This window comes from Triticum dicoccoides, chromosome 5B (genome assembly GCF_002162155.2).
Source record: "Triticum dicoccoides isolate Atlit2015 ecotype Zavitan chromosome 5B, WEW_v2.0, whole genome shotgun sequence".
NCBI classification, from domain to species: Eukaryota; Viridiplantae; Streptophyta; class Magnoliopsida; order Poales; family Poaceae; genus Triticum; species Triticum dicoccoides.
In genome coordinates this window covers 708,902,053-708,909,126 of record NC_041389.1, presented here as the reverse complement: position 1 = coordinate 708,909,126, position 7,074 = coordinate 708,902,053, and positions in this window count along the sequence as shown.

Below are 7,074 nucleotides of genomic sequence, written 5' to 3'. Positions count from 1 at the left end.
CACCCTCCCCCGCTCCACCGCCGCCGCCGATGATATTTTCAAGTAACAAATTTGAACATATTTTTTAAAAAATTATTACTATTTTTATAAAAAAATATTACTGTTATGATTTAAACAAGTTTGAACATATTTAAACACAAATAAATATAAAAACAACATTTAAAATGCATAAAAAAATATTGGGGAGCCTGGGAATCAAACCCAGGACCTCCTGGTGTGTGTGTTGTGTGCTGACCAGTCAGGCTAGTGGGTGGGTTCTGTTGTAGATAGGGTTAGGTTGTAGATAGGGCTAGTGGGCTAGATTAAAACAAAATTCTAATGGCGCACAGAGGGGTGGTGCGCCATTAGAATAGTCGTACTTATGGCGCACGAGGGGGTGGTGCGCCATTAGAAAGCTTCCCCCCACACACTAAATCCCCAATCTCTCTAATCTCTCCCCTGCCTCATCGATCTCACCCGCTGCCCCCCGTGTTTGCCGTCCCCCTCACCGCCCCCCTCGCCTCCTTCGTCGTCCCCGAGCCGAGCGCCGCCTCCCTCGCCGCCTCCCTCGCCGTCCCCGAGCCGAGCGCCGCCTCCCTCGCCGTCCCCGAGCCGAGTGCCCTCGACGTCCTCCCGCCCAAGCGCCCCCTCCCCCCGCGGCCCCGCCTGTGCCCTCGACGTGCTCGCTGTCCAACACCGCGGGGCCTACCCAGGACGACCACCGCCGTCTTCCTCTTCGACTACGAGGACCCGGACGAGCTCGGACGCCCAGGAGGACCGCTACCGCTCGACGCCCTCGACCGCGCGGCCTGCCCAGGAGGACCGCCACCGCTCGACGCCGAATTCGCGCCGCCTCGACTAGCTCCGGCTGCCCCCAAGTCGCCCTCCACCTCCCAAGTGAGCACCCGAGCCGCTTCCCCCTCTTCCCACTCTTTATTTCCTTCTGATGTGTTCTAGGGTTGGGGGTTGGAGAAATTTGGACAAGGAAAGGGGGTTGCAGAATTAAGTAGCTAGGGTTTTCCAAATGTTCAAATCTCTAAGCTTGCATTTAGATGCATTTTCGAGGATACTAGTCTCAACTAAGCATCCGCCTAGAGATTCTTTCTTTAAGTAGCTAGGCTCAATTAGTGAATTTTCCAGTGAGTTTGGATTCATGCAACAATATGAAACATTAATTACTATTCTTTCTGGCCACTAATGATAGATGTAACATGTAAGAAGTCCATAATTGATTAATGGATCTATTAGTTTGATAGGTTTTTTAGTGTTGCACCTTTTCCTTCTACAGCTTGTAGATGTGCACACAGTTTTTTGTGTTCAGTTTAGGAGTTGGTCCTTGGGAAGCATAAATAAAACATTATTGGCAAGTGCAGTCTTGTTACTCCTAGGTATCTACAAATGAGTAGATAAATATTTGTTACCAGGAGGGGTTACAATATCTTTCAAACTGATGTTGTTCTCATGATCATGCTTTCTAATGGTTTGATATCACCCAAAGTTTGGCATGGAAACTACAGAGGTACTATGTAGTGTTGTATTACTTCTTCCGGATTCAGGGTGTTTAAATGTGCATTAATTCTTCTGATAATTAATGGTTAAAGTCCTTTGACAAGAATGTGAACAATAAGAGATGTAACCAATCCCAGAAGTAGAACCATGTATCTTTTCTCTCTACAATTCTCATGCAACAATATGGAACTAATTCTTTAAGTAGTTAATGAGAACACTTGGTCCATATTCATTTGCAGTGAACATACATTTTCACTGTTCTTATAATATTTGCTTGATGTCAGATTATGCTATGAGGATATTAGTGTAAGCCCAGTCTTGGATGCATTGTTTTATCCTGCGGTGGTTAAACCAGTTCTGAAAATTATCTAGTTTGACCTATACTTGTCCAGCTATCATAATCTATTCTTTGACCATGGCAGTAGCTGGCATTTTGTTATGATAATTTCAGTATATATCTTACTGTCCTTTGCTGATCTCGTTGTATTTTCAGTTCACAGGAAACTCTCCGACGAAGTCTCCTCTAGGTAATATATGTCTCATGCTTTCTAAAGAGTACTAGTATACTGACTAAACTATCCACTTGCTATGCTTAGCTGCTCTGTTGTCTGAATCGTGACACTTTGCCTGTCATAATGCAACTAAGCATACTAGTCTGAACTAAGCATACTAGTTTTTTGTAGTGAGACATTAAGATAGTGAGACAGTAAGAAGGAAACTTCCCAGATTATGTAGAAAGAAAATACTTGGTTTGACAGCAAGTACCATGACATGAATCAAAAATTTATATGGTGGGAAAAATAAAAGGGCAGAAACCTGGGAGGTTCTGGTTTGCTGTATCTCCACCAGTTTGGGTTGGTGAATGTGGATGATTTTTTTATCCTGTGAACTCATTGTACTGCTACAAGAATTTGGTATCATCATGGTGTAATTTTGTTAACATTCTGGTTTTGTTAGATAGTGGCTACACAATGATACATTTTTCCTTCCCATTTGGTATCATCATGTTCAGTGTATACAGTTATAACATCATGTGGGTTTTTTAAGTCTGTTTACAGCTCTAGTACACTTCTCTTACACTTACTGAGGACTTGTATTTGCTACTGTTGTGTTGTTGTTCCTATACTGTAATTGCTTCAGCGCACACTACCATGACTTAATGTTTACAATAGCTGTTTTCTTTGTGTCCAATAGTCAGCGTATATTTTTCTTCAGAGGTAACTGGTCAAATGTTCAGTGTGTATGTCTAAACTTGAATGTTGCAATGCTGTTTTCTTCAGAGGCTACTGTCAAAAACTTGAGCTACTGTCTTGCAAAGATGATGATCATCTTGCTAGTTTGCTGGGTTTTGTCTCCGACCATTGTGTCGTGATGAATTTGCAGGTACCCCGAGAGGCCCTTGAGTTTGCCGGAATGTCGATTAACTTCCGTTCCGGCAAATTCGGGTACTCCATATGTCCTATTTTCAGCAAAGGTCATGCTAAAATTTTCCGTGAATTTTAGCATGACTTCGCTAAAAATAGGACATATGGGGTATTTGCGACTAATGCATGGGCCGGGGTATCTTAGTACTTAGTTAAGTAGGATCAATTGCCCCGCCATTCTTGCTGCATTAAACCATAGGTGGCAATAGAGCCAAGTGATTAGGCCCAACATAGAATTCTCCTTAGCATCGATAAACCCTAGATGATAAACCCAACATAGGTGGCAATAGAGCCAAGTGATTAGTGCCAAGTGATTAGGCCCAACCTAGGGTGCCTCGGCATCGATAAACCCTAAATGATGAAAACTTAACTTGGCTGCCCCGGATGCCTCGGTGTCGATGAGAACCTAAATGATGTATGCTTAGGCTTTTAGGGTGCCTCGGCGTCGACAAACCCTAAATGATGAAAGCTTAGGCTTTTAGGGTGCCTCGGTGTCGACAAACCCTAAATGATGAGACCATGATCTTGTTGCTTGACAATAACCAACTTTTTGACCAAACTTTTTTCCTATTTAGAGCGAAACATGGCCCACAACGATGAGGCCGGTGGTTCGGGCGGCAAGCAATTCTGGGAGCTATCCTAGGAGATGGAGGAACAACCTCACCGCTATGAGGACGCCGCGGAAGACACAGGTCCTGATTACACAACCCCTAGTGGCATCGGGGATGACAACACTGATGGTGCCGCCGAGGATGCCACCACTGATGATGGCGGCGCACACACAGATGGCAGCCAACTGAAGAAGCAAAGGAAGGACCGGTGCCCGAATGCGCTCCGCACCCTCAAGGAGGAATTCACTCAAGTGGACTCCAACGGGAATCCAACGGAGCCCAAACATATAGTCAAGGGGTACTCGGTTCAGCTCGGGTGCATTCTCCGGAGCACCGTCTCGATCAACACCGAGAACCTTAGGCATAAGGACCGAGGGAATTTGCGCAACCTCCTCTTCACGAAGCTGCACGAACGATACAAGTACCCCGCCGAATTTGAAAACACACGCCTCTCAGGGAATAAAGTGAACAGTGCCGCCCTCACGAAGATGATCACGGCCCTGTCTACTTGGAGAAGCGCGGTGAAGAGAATGGTTGATAAAGGTGATAGTTATGAGAAGATCAAGGCGAAATATCCTTTGATGAGCGAAGATGAGTACAAGGAGTTCAAGATCAAGTGCGAGAGCAGTGCAACCTCTGAATCAAGTCAGTGGGGGAAAGAAATGCGGGAGTTGAACTTAGGGGAACACAAACTCGGTCCCGACGGTTACAGAGTGGCGGAGCCTATATGGGACAAGGAGGACGCAGAGCGTGCTGAGCAAGGCCTACCGCCCCGCTTCGAGAAATACAGCGGTGACAAGAAGATCAGGAACTATGTCAGGGCCCGGTACAAGAAGGACCCGATAACAAAGGAGCTTACCACGGATCCGAAGACTAGGGCGCTTGAGCTTGTTCTGGTAAGGAATACACCCCGCGTAATTAGCTCCATATGGTTGCACTCTAATTAATCCCCAATATTTCTAAATGGTTCACGTTCCTTTCACAGGACACTGAAAGCAGTAGCGCGGGGTCGTCTCAGAGCTCCCCTTTCAACACCCCTTTAAATAGGGCGTTGAACGTAATGAAAAACAAGGATAAGCTCACTAAGCCGACGTCAGCTGGTCGTGTGGCCGGCAAAGGCTTGTCCACAAAATGGGGGTCATACTATACCGCTGGTGTGCGGAAGGAGAAAAAGACTAGCTCGGAAAGCCAGATGCGCGAGGTTGAAGAACTCAAGGCACAAGTGGCACGGATTCCGGAGCTTGTCCAAGAGCAAGTGGAACAACAACTGGAAACGAAGCTCAACGCCATGGTACCTACGTTGATTCATGGGCTGACGACGTGGATTGCAGGCGGGCAACAGGGGCCTCCCCCGGTTCCCAGCTTCACGCCCAGCAACTCGCACAGCGCGCAGGCGACGCCATTGGTGTCTTCGGCGGAGGCGGTATTCGTGTCTCCGGCGCCGGCACGGGCATTGGAGCTTAATGCACCCGGGTGTACGCCGGCCGGCACCTCGCCAGCAAGCGCCCCCTCCGCCAGTTGCACGCCCGCCATTGGCGGTGCCTCGATATTAGCCGAGCTCGACGGCATCACGGTAACTAAGCCTCTCGGCCGATGACTTCATCTCCTTGCCTTTGACTGGGCATCCCTGACGCCCTGTACATGTTTTCGCAGGGCACCACCGACGTTCCTTGCACTCTTCTGCACTTCGTGGGCGCCGAGTTGGTCGATGTTGCCAAGGGAAGAATCGTTCAACCGGGCAACCCCATGTTCCACGGTAATCCGATGCCACCCACAGTGTATAGGGTTGAAGTGGTTCGGGTGCTGCCAGGCTGCGATGAGCTGTTACCTCCGATTCGACCCGCTGGGGCCGATGAAGAAGATGAGATGACCCTCAGCGCCTGCGTAAACTGGCCCCTGCTTTGGCCGAAGAGCCAGATTCGTTTGGGGGCAGGGGACACCACCCCACAGACAAGACCGCCAGTTGTGTCGGCGCCAAGCCATGGCAAGAACGCCGCAACGCTACCGGAGCTGCCGGACATCCCTATGGCACAGGATCCGGACAGCCCTATGGCACAGGATCCGGACGGCGACGACAACGACGACGGTACATTTACCAAAGTTGATAAGTACTTTGCCGAACATGGGTACGCTGACGAGTTCTGTGGGCCTCTTTCTCAAGAACCCAACCAAGACGACCGTGATCTAGCTGGTACGGCGGAGAAATCCAATTGCAACAGGCGTCGTTTGGCGTTCAGTTCTCAGGACACGCCTCCATCTCCCGCCTTCACCGAGCCTCAGATAGCTAAGGTGCGAAATATTATCAGCCCCAACACGCTCAAGAAGGCAGTCTGTGAGCAGAACTCGGTCCCATTACAGGAGATCAAGAAGAAGGGACGGAAACGAAAGACTAACAAGGGCGCCAGTGCGAGCCAGCCGGCACCGAGTTCGATCTGTGCTCAGGACGGGCCACCTTCACCTAAGGATATCTCGAGGAGGGTGCATGTGGTGGGTAGGGCGATGCTACCGCCAAATATGCTGAATGCTGCAACCGGTGCTATGCGGAGTCTGCACGACAGTGTTCTTTCTTTGGAGAAGCGGCGTCTTAGAGAGAATGATGTGGCATACCCGGTTTTCATGGCCAAGGTGCCAGAGGGCAAGGGCTTTGTGGATGGAAACATCGGGGGTACGATCGTCCTGCGGTTTGATGACATCTTTGCTATGTTTAACCTTCATCCGCTGCACTACACCTTCGTTCGGCTGTTTTCGCTGAGTATGGAGATGCGGATCATTAGAGACAAGACCCCGGACATCGTGATAGTTGACCCCTTCTACATTTGTGCCAAGCACTTGAGCAGTGCTGGGGACCGCCAAGTTGCGAGTTCACACCTCGAAGGCGTCATTCTGGCAAACCCAGATAAGGATAACTTCCTTGTGGCTTACTTTCCCGAGTAAGTCATCCCTTAACCGCCCCGTAACATATGATTTCTTATATTTCGATCGTTCTTTTTTTTCTAATATTCCGTGTTCTGTGTAGTGACACACATTGCACACTCATCCTCTTAAGCCCGAAATATTCCATGGCCACGTATTTCGACCCGAACCATAACTCCAAGATAGACTACACAAATGTCAAGGAAGTTCTTGATGATGTTCTCCCCGGCTACACCAAATCTGGAGGCACCTTCACCAGGGCAGTTCGTAAGTACGGCAAGCACACCTTCTCACACAATATGAATTTCTGCTGCGTCAAGCAGCCGCCTGGCGGTCAGAAGGATGCCTACTACGCCCTCCATCACATGCGGGCGATCGTAAGGGACCATCATCAACTTCTGCTACCAGATAGTCTCAAAGATTGGGCCGCGAGGTTGTCGGCAACCCAGGACGCGGACCTCAGACAAGAATTCTTTCGCATCCAGTCGGAGTTTGCGGACATCATCCATCAAGATGTCCTTCATACCTCGGGTTGTGAACGCTACAAAGTAGTGATGTGTAGTTCTGAAACATTGATTGGCTCATGTTGTAATTAAACTTTAATGAATTCGTATGTCTCTTTGGTTTGGACAGTCATT